General features: G+C 41.8%; 1 long non-coding RNA gene across 1 annotated transcript; it reads right to left on the bottom strand.

The window, feature by feature from the left end:
* Positions 1 to 11887: 11887 nt before the first annotated feature.
* On the bottom strand, positions 11888 to 19456 carry LOC129146983 (uncharacterized). Its single transcript, XR_008554418.1, has 3 exons — positions 19440 to 19456; positions 12481 to 12644; positions 11888 to 11975 (listed from the first exon to the last, which is right to left on the bottom strand). It is a non-coding gene; the product is annotated as an uncharacterized LOC129146983 (long non-coding RNA).
* Positions 19457 to 19516: the final 60 nt, after the last annotated feature.

A 19516-nucleotide genomic window follows, 5' to 3' on the forward strand; every position in this document is an offset into this window, starting at 1 on the left:
ACTGAGGTCTATCTTAGGCAAAGAGAAGGGAGGTTCATTGTGATCAGGGTTAACTGCTTCTCCCTGACCACAAAAGGGTGGGGGATTTCTCTACACTAAGGGTGTGGGGCTCCCCTAATCCTAGCAGGTTTCTGAGGGAATAGGGTTCATGTAAAGTCCACATTGCCATGCCTTAAATAACAACACTTTTTTTTTAGAATTTAGAAATTTCAGAATTTGCTTTCATCTCACCATTTTTCCTGTTACTTATGACTGGACAGCATAAGTTGTCCACACTCTGAAAGATCTGCTAAAATAACCACTACATGCCTTCTTCCAAATGTCACATGACAAACACTCTCCTATGTTTCCATAGTTCATTTTCTCTGGTTTTCTTTTGCCATTTTCTGATTCTGGCCATTTTCTGGCAAAAATACTAAAGAGGGGCCTCCCTGGTAGCACAGGGGTTAAAGTCTCAGCATTATCAAGCTATCGGCAGCCACTGCAGCATGAGTTCCATCCCCGGCCAGGGAGCTGACCCACATGGCACAGCAGACCTCTCCTGTCTGGCCCGCTGCTCCCCTTGGCAGTGTATTTTAGTAGATCTGCCTGTTCTGTTCCCCACTCTGTCTCTGGTGAATCCTCTCATCCCCCCCACCTCTGGCCTACACCCCAGTTCTTGTGTGCATAAATAAATAAATCTTTAAAAAAAATACTACAGAGTTTGCTATTTACAATATAATAAATTGCTTGTTTTTAGTTATCAGCACTAATCCAGGCATGATTCTGTCTGGCATCATCTTGGGTAAATGACAGCTGGTTGGCTTGGGGGTCAGAGTTAGCTGGGTCTGTTTGCATAGCATGGTTCTCCACACGCTGTGCAAAACACACACAGAGCTAGAGTGCTTAGTATGCATTCGTTGGTGCTACTGAGGAAGGGTGCACTGTTGATTATTGTCTTTCTTTTTTCCTTTAAAGGGTATTTTACATTTTTGCAGTTATGTATCAAGTCCTGTGAGGAAAATTGTTCTGATGAGATTTAAATTATTATTGAGATATAATTCACATACCACAAAATCAATACTTTTAAAGTACATAACTTAGTGGTTTTTAGTATATCACAAGGTTATATACCCCCTACTACCACGCCTTCCAGAACATTTTTATCCCCTCTCAAAAAAGCTCAGACCCATTAGCAGTCATTTGCCATTGCTCACTCTCTTCCCAGCAACTGGCAACCATTAATCTATTTTCTGTCTCTAGAGAGTTTGCCTTTTCTGGACATTTCACATAAATGGTATACAATATGTTTCTATGTGTGTCTGGCCGCTGTCACTTAGCATAATGCTTGCAGTTGTAGCATGTATCAGTACTTCTTTTTATTGTCAAATACTATTCCATTGTATGGATAAACCACATTTTGTTTATCCATTCACTAGTCGACATTTGGGTGTTTTTACATTTTCACTGTTACAAATAATGAAATTATGAATGTTTCTGTGCCAGTTTTTGTGTGGGCACATACATACATGTTTTAATTTCACTTGTGTATATACCTGGGAGAATTGCTGAGTTACATGGTAATTCTGTTTAGCTTTTCCAGGAACTGACAAACTGTGCTCCAAAGCAGATTATACTGTTCTATCCCACTAGCAATGTATGAGGATTCCAATTTCTCCACATCCTTGCTGACACTCATTGTTGTCAGTCTGTTTTAGAATAGCCAACATAGGTTGCGTGATGTGGCAATGCCTGGTGTTTTTGATTTGCATTTCTCTAATGACTAAAGATGTGTGCATCATTTCCTGTGCCTCTTGGCTATTTGTATATCTTTTTTGGAGAAAGATGTTTCTCATTTTTTTTTTCTTTTAAAGATTTATTTTGTTTATTTATGCATATTAGAACTTGGGTATAGGTCAGAGGTGCGGGGGGTGAGAGTATTCACCAGAGACAGAGTGGGGAGCAGAACACGCAGATCTACTGAAATGCACTGCTGAGGGGACCAGTGGGTGAGACAGGAGAGGTGTGCTGCACCATGTGGGTCAGCTCCCTGGCCAATAACCCAACTCATGCCACAGTGGCTTGTGATAGGTTGATAGTGCTGAGACTTTAACCCCTGCACCACTAGGGAGGCCCCAGTTTCTCATTTCTTAATTGGGTTATTTGTCTTTTGCTTGCTGAGAGTTAAGAGTTAGTATTCTGGATACTAGTTGCTAATTTGTAAATATTTTCTCCCATATTGTGGACCGTCTTCACTTTCTTGATAGTGTTCTTTGAAGCACAAAAGTTTTAAATTTTATGGAGTTCAGTTTATCCATTTTGTTCTTTCTATAAACTAATTTTTTAAAGATTTATTTATTTATGCATACAAGAACTGGGGTACAGGCCAGAGGTGTGGGGGGTGAGAGGATTCACCAGAGACAGAATGGGGAGTAGAACAGGCAGACTGGCTGAAATACACTGCTGAGGGGAGCAGCGGGCGAGTCAGGAGAGGTCTGCTGCGCCATATGGGTTGCTCCCTGTGTGGCCGGAAATTTAACTCATGCTGCAGTGGCTGCAGATTGCTTCATAGGTTGCGTCTTAACTTTTGCGCCACCAGGGAGGCCCCATTTTTGTTCTTTCATTGCTTGTGCTTCTGATGATATTTTAGTGCCTCTTAGATCTTTGTGAACCACCTCTCCCCCCTCCACACCCCCCTCCTCTTCCCCTGCTCCCCTGCCAGTTAGCTGACTTGCTCTTGATCTGCTCCAGGCTAGGACCTTAGAAAGTTTAGGAAATGCCATTATGCAATGAGTATTGATGTAATTACACTCTTTGTCTTTCTCCTCAAAGATGGTAATGATTGCAGTGTCCAACCCCCTGAGCACAGTTTTCAGAAAACTCAAAGACTTATCAAGGTGCAACATGGTTACATCTCTTCCTGTTTAAACTTTCAAAAACCTGTTCCATTTTCAAGTCTCTAAAGCATCTTTTGGGAAAGTTCTTCCCATGACACACCTGCAAATAAAGGGCCCTGCGGTCAAACAGGGCCTGCCAAAGGTCTCTAGGAGATTCACAGTACATGTTAGAATATTGAAGTGTCTAGAAGTTCTGAAATTAATAAAAAAAAAAACTTGAAACCAATGCTTCCCAAATTATTTGAGCAAGAAGCTATTACAAACAGGAACTTAACAATTTCTGAATTAGTACACATTTGAATGGTCAGAAGGGACAGGATATCTCAATGACCACACACCATGAAAGTCTACTAACACTCACACCAGAGCGCGCTGAGTCCCAGCCCCCTCCCTTTTATGTCCACACCATCTGCAACATGAGGCCTCCAAAGAAGGCAGCAAGGGACAAAAAGAATGGAGGAGCTTGGGTGGGAGATTTTTAATGGGCTAAACTGAGAAGCTGCTCACACTCTCTTAGCCAGAACCAGATGCAATGTGGTGTCTGTGCTTCGAAGGAAAAGGTTTAGTGATCCCTGACATGGGACTGGCCACACAGCTTTTAGAAACACTGGTCTGATGCTTGTGTAGTTTCAGAATAGGCACCGTGTTGATTGACAGCATATGAAGAAGCCCCCAAGAGTGTGTGGTCTTCACTCCTGGCCTCCCTTTCAATGGTGAGACTCCATCTTGCCTCGGAACCTGGCCCTTTTTGTGGAACCAGGGAGTGCAATAATTTATATTTTAATTTTGTCATCAGACAAAATTAGACGAGAGGAATCATGTCAAATCAGATTGTACCACTGAAAATCAGGTCCGTGGGATACTAAGAACATGACTCTGTACATGAACAGACCAGCCTGAATCCTGAAAAATTAAAATAGCCAATGCAGTAACATTGCCAACCTATAGCTTATTAGTGTCCACACACCTAAAAATGAAGAGGAAAAAAAGTAATGCTAGTGGAAAATACTTATGTTTTCCCAGAAAGAACAGTAGATCATGGTGTGGTTGGTGCATCAGGAGACATTATGAGTTCTGTGGCTGAAGGACATAAATAGCCTGATCAGACACGTTAATATTTTACACACAGAAATCAATAACTCCCTACTGAGTGCCTAGGATTGCTATTATGCTTCATTAAAGTGTATTTAAAGCCTTTCCAACCTCAAGGAGAATGAGAGTCACTGGGTGTGGGGATGAAAAAGAAACTGATGGATAGGTAATAAAAAGGATCAGCAGAGGTGTTGTGTGGACCTGGAATGTGAGGGCTTTGGGAAGGTCTCTGGGTGTGGAGTAGGCCTGGAATTACCTGTCCCAGGCTGGGGCAGCATGTCCCAAACCCAGAGCAGCTGCCAAGATCAGCATAGGCCCTGCCCTTCAAAGATGGCTGCGGAAAGAGCAGACCCAAGGCAGGTCTGGCTTTGTGCACCCAGATGAGAGGCAAAGCTGGCTTTGGTGCAGTGTGATAACAGGCAAAGAACACCAACTTTGGAGCCAAAGCCTGGCTCTGCCATTCTGTGACTCTCTGCAAATCACTTATCCGCCCAGCAGGGCCTGCTACCTCTGCTGTGACCAGGATTATGTGAGGCCTGGAAATGGCCCTGCTGAGTCCTGAGGCAGGGTTGGCCTCCCATTGCCATCTGTCTGCTGGTAGTTCTCTTTCAGCACCCTCCCCCCTTCTGCCTTTGCTCACTGTCCAGGGCTCATGCCCTGAAGTCAGAGATGATGCTGTTTCTCTTCTGGCTCCACCTGTGAGCAAATGGAATTGCCTCTTACCATTTCTAAGGCTCAGTCTACTTCACTGAAGATGAGAAACATTGCATCTCTCCACTTGTGAGGATTAAGCCTGGCAATGCACATAAAGGAATGAGCGTACCGCTGGGCACAAGCTAAAACAAGATTCTGTTATTTCATTTCCTGTGAGTCAGTGGTCTCAAGTTGATAGAAGAGAAGGTTTTGAAGAGGTGGTGATGGGTAACTGAGCATGTTCACTGTGAGAAAGAAGAGAGAAATGAACCTTGGGAAACAGACACAGCATGGCACTGGGCCAGGTGGGAAGTATATGTGCTCTACCACAGAGGCAGCTGTGAGTGAGAAGGTGGATCTTCCAGATGCTTCTCTTTTCTCTAACAAGCACTTCCCAAATAGTCTTTTTTTGTGTGTGTGAAAGATTTGTTTATTTATGCATACAAATGCTGTGGTACAGGCCAGAGGTGTGGGGGGTGAGAGGATTCACAAGAGACAGAGTGGGGAACAGAACAGGCAGATTGACCAAAGTACACTGCTGAGGGGAGGAGCAGGTGAGTCAGGAGAGGTCTACTGCACCTTGTGGGTTGCTCCCTGGCTGGCCGGGGGATCGAACTTGTGCTGCAGAAGCTGCAGACAGCTTCATAGGTTGCATCTTAACCTCTTGTGCCACCAGGGAGACCCTCAAATAGTCTTTTACTCATTGCAGATGATTATGTTTCCTTACCAGAGACTGAGAGGTCTTTTCTGAAGTATCTGTTGGTAGCTCCCTATCACGAAACTTGTGGGATTTTGTTGGGGGGTTAAAAATTAATATTGTAACCCAAATCTGACAGAACTCCCCAGGCTGACTCTGCTATCATCCTGCACTTGAGGCTAGGGCTGTAGAGTTGGATATTTTTAAACTTTTTTAGTTAATAGAATTCTACATATTTTGAATTGTAAAAAGTAAAGCAAACTGCAATTTTTTTTTCTTGTTTATGAACTCATTATTTGCCTCTATTTATTTATTGGGGTAACATTGGTTTACAACAGTGTATTTTTAGGAGTACAGTTCACACCTCCTCAAATGTATGTTACCACACCTCACCCACCACCAAAGCACCACAGTTCATTGGACCCCTCCACCCTGTGCCATCTTGACCTTTTCAAAAACCCCAAGCCTGCTGAAAAATGTAGATCTAAAATATAAGTTGGTTAATTTACCAGCAAAATGGGATTATTTAAGGATAGAGGAATTGCAATTTGGGGCATGCAAGCTGTGGTATGCAAATCCAGGCAAATCCAGAGAATCAAAGGAGGGTAGCTTACTCTCACTGAGGAAAGAGGGCAGTGGGGAGAGGCTGTTCTAAATGACAGTCCATTAGAGGAGAGGGAGCGTGTGTGTTTGTGTGTGTGTGTGTGTGTGTGTTGGGGGCGGGGAGGGGGGGTTGACAGCTTCTTGTTGACCAGGCTACAGCACTTCTTACTGGTGGAGTTGCTATTGGGCTGGCTAAATCTTCCTTTGGGACAGTGGAGTAGACTTCCTCCTGTGGAATTTGCTGGGTGTTTTCCCATCTGGGGACGGGGTAGAATGTGTACATGACTGATGGCCCCAAAGAACTTCATGGAAGCAAGTGGAAGCTTCACATGTGACTGGTTTAGAAGAACCGAGACCCTGTTACAGAAAGCGTATCCTAAAAGAGAAGAATTCCATACTGAAAGTCATTGAATTATATACTTGAAATGGATAAAATATATGGCATGTGAATTACATCACAATAAAATTGTTATAAAAAAAGAATTTCAAACCAAGTTAGGTTAATAAAAAGAGCAGAGTCTTCAAAAACCCAGACATAGGCTTAGATTTCAAAAAGCTTGTGTATTTATTATTTTAAATAGGAGATAAAAATATGGGAAAAAATTGAATAGTACAATGAGAATACTGAAAAATTCTCAGAGTTTGCTTTATTTTTTACAATTCAAAATGTCTGCTTTTCTGTCCAGGTGCAGTGGGATTTTGTGCACCTGTGTTGTTTAATGAGGGACCCTGGATATATGTACAAACTCATAGATTTTGGCTTTTTAGAATAGGAAAGGTGGAGTAGGGAGGGAGAGAAATTTGAGAAAAGAAATACATACAGGGAATTACAATTGTATTTATATTTTTGATTTCTTAGCCAGGGTAACAGGCAGACAGGGCTTATTATGGCAATGTGTACTCTTTGTATGCCTTAAGGTGTCTTTTTTTAGGGAAAAGTGATTAGAAGTAGCTAAAATTCATTAAAAAAATAATTTCACATACCATAGATTTTATTTCATTAGATTTGGATTACTGTTTATATTGGAAGTATAATTGTTAATTATAGCTCATATTCTGCTTTTGCTTCATTTTAATATAAGAGAATTTTAAAAGAAAGTGAAATAATGGCATTAGCTAAGAGCCTGGGTTTTAAGGCCTGAACAGTTTGTAATGCCACCTAGTGGTAATGACATATACAGTCGCTGGGAATAGTCAGACAGCCTTGGAAACACCCCAGGTACTTAAAAAATTACTGATATCTGCCCCAGAGATTCCCACTTAATTATTCTCGGGTATATCTGTGTCATCAGGACCTTTAAAAAAGTCCTTCGGGTGATTCTAATGTATAACCAAGACTAAGAACCATCATCCTAAAATGAATGAGAGAAACGTTTAACTCCTAAAGTGCTATAGTGCAAATGATTTATTCATTCTTTCATTCACTCAGAAAATATTTATTGGGCATCTATTATAGTCCAGGCATTCTTCCAGGTACTAAGAAAGTAAGATAATTAAGACACTCAAGCCTCCTGGTCTCCTGGGCCTTATAGTCTATTGAGAGGATGAAGGAAAATCAGTAAATAAAAAAAAAATAGTAACAATAACACACTCTAGCAGTGAAGACTACTGTCCAGAGAATTAAGAGGGTGATGCTGTGGATACTGGTGAGGTGGCTACTTTCCACAGGGCCAGAGAAATCTCTGGGAAGTAAGGGTGAGAAGACCAAAAGGAGCCATTCTTCTAAGGGAGGGAAGAGTAAGTGCAAAGGGCCACAGGAATAAGTAATGCTACCTAATCCAAGTTATGGAAAGGAGTTGGGACTTTTCTCACCAAAGAGCTTGTGAATTTTTTTTTCTGTTTTTTGTTTTTTAAGATTTATTTATTTCTGTATACAAGAGCTGCAGTATAGGCCAGAGATGCAGGAGGAGGTAAGAGGATTCACCAGAGACAGAGTAGGGAACAGAACAGGCAGACTAACTGAAATACACTGCTGAGGGGAGCAGCAGGAGAGACAGGATAGGTCTGCCTCGCCATGAGGGTTTCTCCCTGGCCGGTCGGGGATCGAACTCATGCTGCAGAGGCTGCGGACAGCTTCATAGTGCTGTGCTTAATCACTTGCACCACCAGGGAGGCTCGAGCCTGTGAACTCTTAAGAATGGTAGTAAATGATCTGCCAAACCTAAAATATTAGGCACATACTTTCATATATCTCAAAATGGAGGCATTTTATTAGATTGCTCTAAAGTGTATCATATTCTAGGTAGTTAACTAGATAGATGTTACTTGTTTATTAAAGTTGAGTTCCGTCTTTACTAAATTTTAAGATAAAAGAAGCATGACAGTCCAGAGATCTCCAAGACCATTTTCAGTTTCAGTCATTTGCAAAGACAACTAGAACTCACAGAAGCTGCTGAGGGCCTTTGCACTTACTCTTCCCTTCCGCAGAAGAATGGCTCCTTTGGGTCTTCTCACCCTTACTTCCCAGTTATGGACACTGATTAACATCAGCAAAGGGAAGAGGCACATGGGGTTGAGTACAGGACACAGCAGGGGGAAGCTTCAGGCTGTCCTCTCACAGGCCACACGCTTCTCCAGCAACTGTGTGGCAACACACACAGTATTGCCAACCAGGCGCCACATATTTATTAGTGATAAATCAAAAAGGCAGTATATTATCTAGATAAGGTAGGAGGTACTAAGTAACAGAAGAAACCATGAAAACAGCCGAAAGTGGTTGTTTTTGGGAAGAGGAACGCCTGTGGAGGAGCAGGCCAGAGGACGAGCAGGCCAGAGGACGAGCAGACCAGGGGACTCTGCTTCTCCATGATTAGCCTGTTAGAACTACATGATCACATGTGCAATGGTCCTCTTAATAAAATAGAATTTAAAAAATGTTTCAACAAATCAAAAACTTAATAAACTTAATAATAAAAAAACTTAATGGAAACTTAAGGTTTTTAAAAAATGCTAAAGAATGGTACCAAAAACTTTCATATGTTTTTTAAAATTTAAGAAATGGAAGAGATACGAAGAAAATGTTCTGGGAAGGGAAAATGACACATGAAAACAAAGAGAATTTATTTACATAATATAAAATGTCCAGTTATTTTAACTTGAGCATTGTTTTTTAAATGTTTTTATGGACTTGAAAACTTTATTGGTTTTCTTAGGCTCATTTGTAACATCAATTTCTTCATTTTTTACAAAATGCTGTGGATTTTAACCAGTATACCTCGGAGCCTGTGGGATTATGGAGGTACCTCCACCTGAAAGTTTGTTCCAGGAGAAGTAATGTAAGGTTCTGGGTGCCCCGACTTCAACCCTACTAGCTCTCTGGCTATACAGATGGTACTCTCCACAGGAATTCTTATGAGAGGGGGCCCTCTGCTGCTAAAAGAAAGTCTGAAACACATTGAGAGACCCAATCCTGCAATGACCTTGTGTTTGAGGAAGGGTTCTCTCTCTCTCTCTCTCTCTTTTTTAAAGATTTATTTATTCATGCATACAAGAGCTGGGGTACAGGCTAGAGGTGCGGGGCGGGGGGGGGGGGTTAGTGGGGAGGGGGTGAGAGGATTCACCAGAGACAAGAGTGGGGAACGGAACAGGCAGACTGACTGAAATACACTGCTGAGGGGAGCAGCGGGTGAGTCAGGAGAGATCTGCTGTGCCATGTGGGTTGTTCCCTGTACTGAAGAGGTTTCGGATTGCTTCATAGTGCGGTGCTTAACCCATTGCACCACCAGGGAGGCCCTTGTACTTTGATTTTAGAATTAATGCTGTTGCATACTCAACTACAACATAGTGTAAATACTACTTTCATATTATCTGGAAACCAAAAAATTCATGTCTCTATTTTAGTACTGACCTTACTATAGAACCCACAATTTCAAGGAGTGTCTCAGTTTATATGGCCCACAAAACCTAAATATTAACTATATGACTCTTTACAGAAAAAGGTTGCTAAACTCTGGTCAAAGGCAGCAGTTTTCAAACACCTACTAATCCCTATGGAAACTTGGGGTATATGAGACCCTTTCAGGAGGTGAGGTCAATATTACTTTTATAATAGAAAGGAGACATTATTTGCCTTTTTTGTGTGCTGACATTTGCACTGCTGTGCAATAACAATGCTGGGTAAAACTGCTGGTACTTTAGCATGAAACAAGGCAGCAGAATCTGATTGTTTTTCCAGCAATCATATTCTTCACATGATGCACTCCTGCTAATGAAGAACACTAAAGGCCAGTTTCACTTAACAATGTCCTTATGAAACTGTAAACATGATTAACTTTATTAAATCTCATTCCTTGAGCACATGCCTTTTTACTATCTTATCTGCCAAAATGGGGAGCACACACAAAGTTCTCCTGCTGCCTCCATAGCTGTCTCAAAGAAAAGCCGTCTGTGATTGTAAGTTGAACCTGCCACCTTTTTTTTTGCATGGAACACCATTTTCATTTGAAATCGTGATTAGCAGATAAACTACCGCTATTAACATTCTGGTACTTGGCAAACATTTTCTTGAAAATTAATAAAATGAATCTGTCTCTTAAGGAAAACTGTTAGAATTCGTTGCCAATGATAAAATATGAGCATTCTTGTGAAAATTAGAATTTTGGAAAACTTGTGTCTATCTACCACTGTGAGCTATACAGCTTCTCAATACTTAGAATACTTTTCTGCCTTTCCAACCCACCATCTGCAGTGGAACCATCACCAAAATGCAGATTTTTGTGAAAACCCTTATGGAGAAGACTATCACTCTCAAGGTTGAACCCTTAGATATAGCAGACAATGTAATAATCAAGATCCAAGATTGGAAAGGCAATCCTCCAGATCAGCTAAGACTCACCTTTGCTGGCAAGCCACTGGGAGATGGATACAGGTTGTCTGACTACACCATTTAAAAGGAGTCTATTTCATCTTGAGACTCTATGGTGGAAGTTTTACACCATTCCTAAGAAGAACAAGCACAAGAGAAAGAAGGTTAAGCTGGCTTTCCTGATATATTATAAGGTAGATGAGAATATTAAAATCAGTTTTCTTCATCAGGAGTGCCCATCAGAAGAATGTAGTGCTTAAGTTGTTATGGTCAGCCATTTTATTTTATTTATTTATTTAAATATTTATTTATTTGTATAAGAACGGGGTATAGGTCAGATTCGCGGGAGGGTGAGAGGACTCATCAGAGACAGAGTGGGGAACAGAACAGGCAGATTGACCAAAATACACTGCTGACGGGAGCAGCGGGCGAGACAGAAGTCTGCCTTACTATGCGGGTTTCTCCCTGGCCGGCCCGGGGATCGAACTCATGCTGCAGAGGATGCAGATTGCTTCATAGTGCAGTGCTTAACCCCTTATGCTACCAGGGAGGCCCTCAACTGTGACTTTTAGGACACAAATCAGGTTTTATTATACTTCTTTCCCAGTAAATGGAGATGGTTCATCAAAATCTTTTTTCACTACTCATCATGCTACACATGCTAAAGGACTTGTATGGTAGCTCTTTTGAAATTATCTCTTGTCATGCTGATACCTTCCAACACAATTAAATGAAGACAAAGACATTTAAAGAGTACAAAATGATTTTCAAAGGGGGAATGAGAACAATGACCATTTAGGGCCACCCTGGTGGCGCAAGGGGTTAAGCACAGCACTATGAAGCTATCCACAGACTCTGCAGCATGAGTTCAATCCCTGGCCAGCCTGGGAGCAACCCAATGGCGCAGCAGACCTCTCCTGCTCTCCTGTCTTGCCTGCTGCTCCCCTCAGCAGTGTATTTCAGTAGATCTGCCTGTTCTGCTCCCCACTCTGTCTCTGGTGAATCCTCTCACCCCCATACCTCTGGCCTGTACCCCAGTTATTGTAAGCATAAATAAATAAATCTTTATAAAAAAATAACCATTTAATTCTTCATTTGTTTACTCCCATAACTCACAATTTTCAATTTATAGCTGTTTTCAATTCTGTTATCCTGGTTAGTGGAGAAACTAGATGGCACTCCCAGCTCTCCTCAGCAGGATCATTCATTGCTGAATAAATTAACAATGAAAAGGATATTAAAAATACCTACATTCATAGGTTTGCATAGGTCTTTTTCATTTGGAAAGATTTAGAAATGCCAGAAATGAATTTCATGTCAAATGTGTTTTGTTGAAATAATCTAAAGAATAAAATATTATTTTGAAGGAGGTGAACAGGAAAGTCAATTTTATGCTTAAAAATTCACAAAGATAAACTCTTTAAAAATCTTTTTCAAAGTAGGTCAGTCGAGGCAGGGGGAACCCAATTGTTGTGCCAGCATGCACAGGGCAGGTTTTATTCGGGCACATGGAAAAGGAGTCCTGGAACTTCCCTAAGAGGCTTTAATGCTCTCTCAAGGAACCAGGTACACAGGCACACCAGGCAGGGAGGCTGGCAAGCAAGGAGGCAGGCAGCAGCTGGAGGTGGGGGTAGGCAGGCAACTGAGCCTCCCAGCCCCACCGTGAATCTTTACTCGTTCTCTGGGCTCTCTCTGGTGTTTTCTTGTGGTCTCACCTCTTCTGTAGTCACTTGTCCTCTCATGGCCATCCTCCTCCTCTGAGAGATGCTGTTCTTACAGCCCTTTCTCTAGGCTCAGGTGTACACACGCATGCCCACTCCATACTCCAGGTGTCCACAATCAGGCACGCGTGCCCCGCGGCCACACTCCCAAGTGCCTTCTGTGTCAACATAATCAAGGTCACAGGTGATAGCCACATAGGCCAGTGATGCAAAAAACCTGATTAATTCACTTACCCTACACCAATATAGAACCACTTCTTAGTCACTAGACTTTTTTCTATTTGAAGAGGAAACTGAGTCTAAGAAGGATCCACAACTTGCCTAATTTTACAAAGCAGCACATACACTCAACTCTTCCTCATGTAGCCTCAAGGGCAGGGACTGGGTCTTCTTCAGCTTGTACCCCAGCTAATGAAACAAGGCTGGAAAGTGGGGCTCAGCAAGTATAAGCTGTACTCAAGTTTCATTCTGATTCTCATGTTAAGCTTCCTGGCTTACTACTGATAAGATAGGTCAAGTCTGAGTTTGAATGAGTCAAGCTTCAATGCCCTGAATCAAGAAAAAAATCCCAAATGATTGATGGTGACATGCAGAATATAGAAGAATCTGGAGGAGAATCAGGGAAAAGGAAAGAATTTTCTGATGCTGACATAGTCACAGGGGGCAACTATTCATCTGATTGGCAGGAAACCAAATGTTTCCACTAAAGTTGCCTCCCCTTTTTTGCCTCCATATTTCTGAAAGAACCACTTGGGAGGGATAAGAAACAAACCAACTGCAAGAGCTTTTAGACAGCACTACAGGGAAATTCTCAGACTGTTTCTCCTTGTATTTCAATGTTCCACATGGAAAGTGGATCGAAGCTGCTGTCAACAACCTGGAAAAGAGCAGACCAAAGTCTCAAGAGGCAAAAAAAGGAGAGGAACATCTGGCATCCTTTTCAGTTTAGGAAATGAACACATAAGCAGATGTCTGCATAAGAAAGAAAAAATATAATAACATACACTGGATGCTTTCCATCTTTTTTAACATTAAAAAAATGAGGAATAATATAACTAAACATTAGTTCCATCTTTCAATACATTTTTCCATCTTAAAAATAATACATGTTTATTTGGAAGTCACATGAATGCAAAAAGAAAAAAGGTATCCATCTAAAGACAACCACTTGCTACAATTTTACACATATATGTGTGTATTATGTATTATTTCTTTTTTTCTATTTATCATTATAGGAATATTGCTATATTGTATTTTTTAACTTTTATTTAGAAATAATTGCAGAGCCACAGGAAAATGCAACAAAAACATCTTATACAACTATACTACACAATCACAACGAGAAAATAAGCAATGTTTATATGTATGTGTGTAGTCCTGTGGAATTTTAGATCTGTGTACATCTGTGTTGCCACCATCACAATATATAGAACTGGTCCATTATCACAAAACTCCATCATACTATTCTTTTAGACTCTGCCCAGCTTCACTCCTATCCTCTGGAAACCAATAATCCACAGTGACCCTTGAACAACACCGGGTTAAGGTGCCAACCTCTCACAGTTGAAAATTCTCCTAAAGCTTTTGACAACCCCAAAACTTAACTACCAATAGCCTGCAGTTGACCAAACAGTAGATTAACACATTTTTATGTGATATGTATTATATACTATTTTCTTACAATAAAGTAAGCTAGAGAAAAGAAAATGTTATCAAAAATAAGTGGATCTTCATCCTATTGTTTTCACTTTCAATAGTCTGAGGAGGAGGTGAAACAGATGAGGGGTTGGAAGAAGTACAAGTGAACTCTCTAAGTTCAAACTGTGTTGTTCAAATGTCAATAGTATTTTCCATTTCTGAAATCTTGTTATTTTAAGAAAGTTATATAAATGGGATAATAACTGTGTGATCTTTTGAGATTAGCTTTTTTAATCCAGCATAATTCCTTTAAGATCCATCCAAGTTGTTGCATATATCGATAATTCCTTCCTTTTTGATTGCAGAAGCCATCAACCAGACAGACTCATTATTGCTTGGTCCACATTCAGGACTAATGTGGTCCCTTTGAAGTGGTTGGTTTTTAAACACCTGTAGGTATTGGTGCAACAAATGTGGCAACAACAAATCAGAAACTTAGTCAGAGGAAATCATTCATAGAGTAAAAAGCGGCCACAAAATGGAAAAACATATTCACAGTACTGATATCTGACAGAGGATTCAGACACAGATTTATTAAAAAAACCAAAATCAATAAGAAAAGGACAGTCCAATACTGTTCACAGTTGGAAAATGGGGGAAAAGACTTCAGTAGGAACTCAAAAGAGAATAACAAATATCTTGGGCTTCCCTGGTGGCGCAGCAGTTGGGCGCTGGGTTGCGAAGCTGTCCACAGCCTTTGCGGCGCCGGTTCAACGATCCCCAGCTGCTCCCCGGCCACCGGAGGAGGGTCCCACATGGTGCGCAGACCTCTCCTGCCACCCGCTGCTCCCCTCAGCAGTGTACTTCGGTCCTTCTGCCTGCTCTGCTCCCCGCTCTGGCTCTGGTGAATTCTCTCACCCTCCTGCCCTTCTGACTGTACCCAGTGCATGTATAAACAAACAAACAAATGAATAAAAAAAAAAAAAATGCCTCTAAAAAAAAAAAAAGAGAATAACAAATATCTAGTAACATAAGAAAAAGTACTGAACCTTACTGGTCATCAGGGAAGTGAAAATTAAAAGCACAATGTGATGCCACCAGAATGGCTAAAAATAATAAGAAGTACTGGTAGTTGGTATAAGGAAAAATTCTTTCCTTTGCTCACTACTCACTGAATATTTTTGTACTCTTGATGTGTAGGCTTATCCCCATACCAAGCAGTTCTTCTGGCAGATACCGATACCAACTAGGTATTCTACAGTTTAAATCAATTCTGAGACTGTCTCCCTGGGGTTAGTATCAGACCCTACAGGGCTCAGTCCCATAAGGCTGCCTCTGGTCCCCCTGTGCCCCAAATGCCAATAGCAAGTCTTGGTGGTCACCTGGGCTTTAGATCAACTGGCTATTAATTGGGACTTCTCATGACCCCTTCTTTGGGTTCAACAATTTGCTAGAATAGCTCACAGAACTCAGGAAAATAGTTTACTTGCTACTGTTGATTTTGTACAAAGTCTCTTTCAAAAAATACAACGAACAGCCAGATGTAATAGACAAATAGGGCAAGGTTATGTGGGAAGGGACATGGAGCTTCCATGTCTTCTCTGTGAAGCCACCTTCCTAACTCCATGTTTTCACCACCTGAAATTTCTCTGAAATCTGTTTATATTTGGGTTTTTATGAAGGCTTCATTGTATAGGTATTCTGATTAAATCATTGGCTATTGATGCCCTTCAGCCCCTCCGCCCTTCCCTGAGGGTGGGGGTGGGATGCTGAAATTTCTAGCCCTCTGCTCTCAGGGTCTGTTCCCCTGGCAATCTGCTCCCCATCTGTGGGCTTTCCAAAAGTCTACTCCTTAACAAAAACTTGGGTGTGTGGTTGCGTTCCCAGAGAGCTCTGTGCCAGGAATGGGGTCAGAAACTAAATATATATTGCCGTATTACAGTTGGTGATATCATATACTGCTGAGGAAAACACAAACTGATACACCACTTTGGAAAACTGTTGGAATTTACTGAAGCTGAACATGCACATACACCATGACCCAGCAATTCTGCTCCTGGTGTAAATGACCACACAAGGCCTTTCACTTGCACCCAGAAAGCCAAACTCTCAATCATGAGAATTGTCTTTACATGAAGGAGTTTATTCGAGATGGCCATCAAGAAAGTTGGTGTGACAAGCACCCCTTAAAATCAGCTTTGCAAATGGCAGAAGTGCTGGGATTATATAAGGGGCAAAGACACTTGAGGGAAGTACAGGGCTTCACATTTGCAGGTCCAAGGAGGTGCTGGGGAGTCTAGGCAACATGAGTCAAGGTGTTTGACTTTCCCAGGAGAGTGTTTTCTCAGCCATGAGCAAATGTTTGTTTCTGGTGTAACTTCGACTCAGAGAGGCACAAAGAATTTTTATTAGGTTTAAAACATAGCTTTTCCAAATCTCCCAGAAATGTATTTGGAGCAAGTTAATGGTTAATTATAAGAAGGAAATAGGGGAGTGCAATTCAGTCGATTAACAGTTAATCCTAAAAAGGGAATGCAGTTCAGTGGTTTAATAGGTTAATTCTGCTTATTCCTAAACTTTTAGCTTAGTGGAGGGTTTTGGGTTTTTTTCCCCCAAAATGTAGGGTATCAGGCTACACTGGGTATAGAGCCAAGAACGATCAGTATTCATATCTACAAAGAGAGATTTACTTGAATGCTCATAGCTGTTCTTTCATTATAGCCCCAAATTGGAAACTACCTAAGTATCCATCAACAGGAGAATGGGCAAATAAATTCTTGTGTATTCACACAATGGACTACATTAGTTGTACCACAAATGGAATGGCTTTAAACAAACAAACAAACACAGAATTTTTACTATCACAGTTTTGGAGGCTGGAAGTCTGAAATCATTGGGATGGTTACACACAAGGCCTGTGGATAGGGGGAACTCGCCTATCCTCTTTTAGCTTCTGGTAGCACGAGGTATTCCTGAGCTTGTCCTGGTATCACTAGGGATCACTGCCTCTGTCCTTACAGTGTTTGTTCTCTCTGTGTGCAGTTTTACCTCGGGCTGCCTGTTCAGTTTTTTGGATTTTTTAAAAAGATTTATTTATTTATGTATACAAGAGCTGAGGTGTAGGCCAGAGGTGCCGGGTGGTGAGAGGATTCACCAGAGATAAAAGTGGAGAGCAGAACAGGCAGATATACTGAAATACACTGCTGAGAGGAGTCTGCTGTGCCATGTGGATTAGCTCCCTGACAGGGGATCAAACTCGTGTTGCAGTGGCTGCATGTAGCTTCAGAAAGCTGAGACTTGACCCCTTGCACCAGTAGGGAGGCCCCTGCCTGTTCAGTTTTCCCTTGTGTTTTGAGCTTCCTGGGATTCTTGCAGTCAGTTGAGAGACAATGAAACATTCCTCGCCTCATACCAAAGTTACTGCTCACTCTGTTATAGGTTGAATTGTGGCTCCCCCTACCCTTGCCCAAATTCCAGTGTTGAGTTCTAACTCTCAGTTAAAATTGTACTGTATATATGTAGGGTCTTTAAAAAAGCAATTTGGTTAAAATGAAGTCATTTGGGTGACCCTATTTTACTATTAAAGTCCTTATAAGGAATATTAGAATGCAGATAAAAGCAGGAAAGACCATGTGAAGAGATAGGGAGAAAATGATCCCCTACAAGCCAACAATAGCAGTCTCAGAAGACACTGACACTGCTGACATCTTCATTTCAGACTTCCATCCTCCAAAACTGTGAGAAATAGATTTCTGTTGTTTAGGTTACCCAGTATTTTGTTATGGCAACCTTAGCAACTGAATACCGCAATTCAAGTTAACTTTCAAAGGGAAATCCCCTTGCTTTAATGCCCAGAAAAGAGTGGTGGAAGAAAAGCATGACGACATCTGTTACGTAACAAAAATCCAATCAATACATTAAAAGACCTAATTGTCTTGATTAAAATTCAAGAATTGAGCAGCATCTCCTCTAATTAGTAGAAAAGCACTTTAAAGTATGAAAGAGAAGAGTTTTTAAAGGCAATATAAGGAAGTCATAAACAAACAAAAAGATTATTTCAGATTTAGGTAACCTATCTATGGGGGGAATGAAAGGGGGTGTCTATGTGGCTGATTATGCCACCTTCTCTTAAGGATGTAAAGGATTACTTCATTGGTGAATGGTGCCACCAGAAAATATCACACCGATTGCTTAAGATTACATTCCTGGGGAGGGTGTAACTGCAATTAAATTAGGCATCAGGTCTTGATGGGCTTGCACAAGTCTCCTCATCTTGAGCTATTTACTATTTTCTTTAAAAAATTTTTTTTAACAATTAGCAGGACCTTTCTAAAAGACAATCTAGTTATAAATTTGAGAAGCCTTCAGTGTATGCACACCCACCATCTTAGTGACTTTTGTTCCTTAAATTTTATTTTAGAATTAAGTGGGGATAATTCTTGAGCCACCATTGATAACGAAATTGCAGGTTTTCAGGCCTAGTCTCTCAGCCAGCAATAGATCCCAGGCTGCAGTGGCAGCGCTGAGCCCCAGCCACTAGACCACATCGTCATCATGGTGATAAGCAGAGATTTCCCAAACATGTCAGGTGAGAATGGCTGGTGAAATCCCAGTGGGTCTCTGCGGGCCTAGGGAGAGGCCAGACAAGTCTCAGGGTTCTCAGTCCTCAGGGCACATTTGTTACCAGGGGAGGTATTTTTCTGTGTGTTTTAGTGTCAGTCTTCATCTCGGGGGTGGGGCCAATCACTAACATTTTAAAAGGCTCCCTTCCCCACACCCCCTTCCAATGTGGCCAAGGCTCAGAATCAGTATCTTGGGGTAGGCTAATGAAAAATCTGCACGATTTTGTATTTATTGAAAACGTGTTCCTATTATCTTATTAAAATAACACAGTACAAAAGCTCACGTGCTACATGATTCCATTCTGCAAAAAAGGAGTGTAAGACGAGAAATTAACCTTATTTATGAAAAATGTGTGATTTCATTTCAACTTTTTCCTAACCCCGAATAGTCAAGCATTCTATATTAAGTTATTTGGAATCTAAGGTGCATTTTTTTCCAGACGATAATGTAGCCCACACTTAGGGGACCACGTGATGCCTGACGCCGCCCTGGGTGGCCCCAAAAGAGTCCCCTTTTCTTTGCTCAGGGCAACCCTCTTCCCAGGCCCCGGCATCAGGGCCACCCGACCTCCGCCCCGCGAGACTGCGACCCCGCCGGCCGCCCGACCCCTTCCGCAGGCCCCGCCCCCACTTCCGGCCGCCTCCCCGCCTTGCCTGCGCCTCCCGCGCCTCTCCGGGCCGCGCGCCACGTACCTCGCCCTCGCTGCGCGCTCCCCTCTGCGCGCGGCCGTCCGCTTTCCGCGTCGCGTCTGCTTTGCGACACTGTCGTG

This window comes from Talpa occidentalis, unplaced genomic scaffold (assembly GCF_014898055.3).
Source record: "Talpa occidentalis isolate TD23 unplaced genomic scaffold, MPIMG_talOcc4v2.1 talOcc4.5, whole genome shotgun sequence".
NCBI lineage: Eukaryota > Metazoa > Chordata > Mammalia > Eulipotyphla > Talpidae > Talpa > Talpa occidentalis.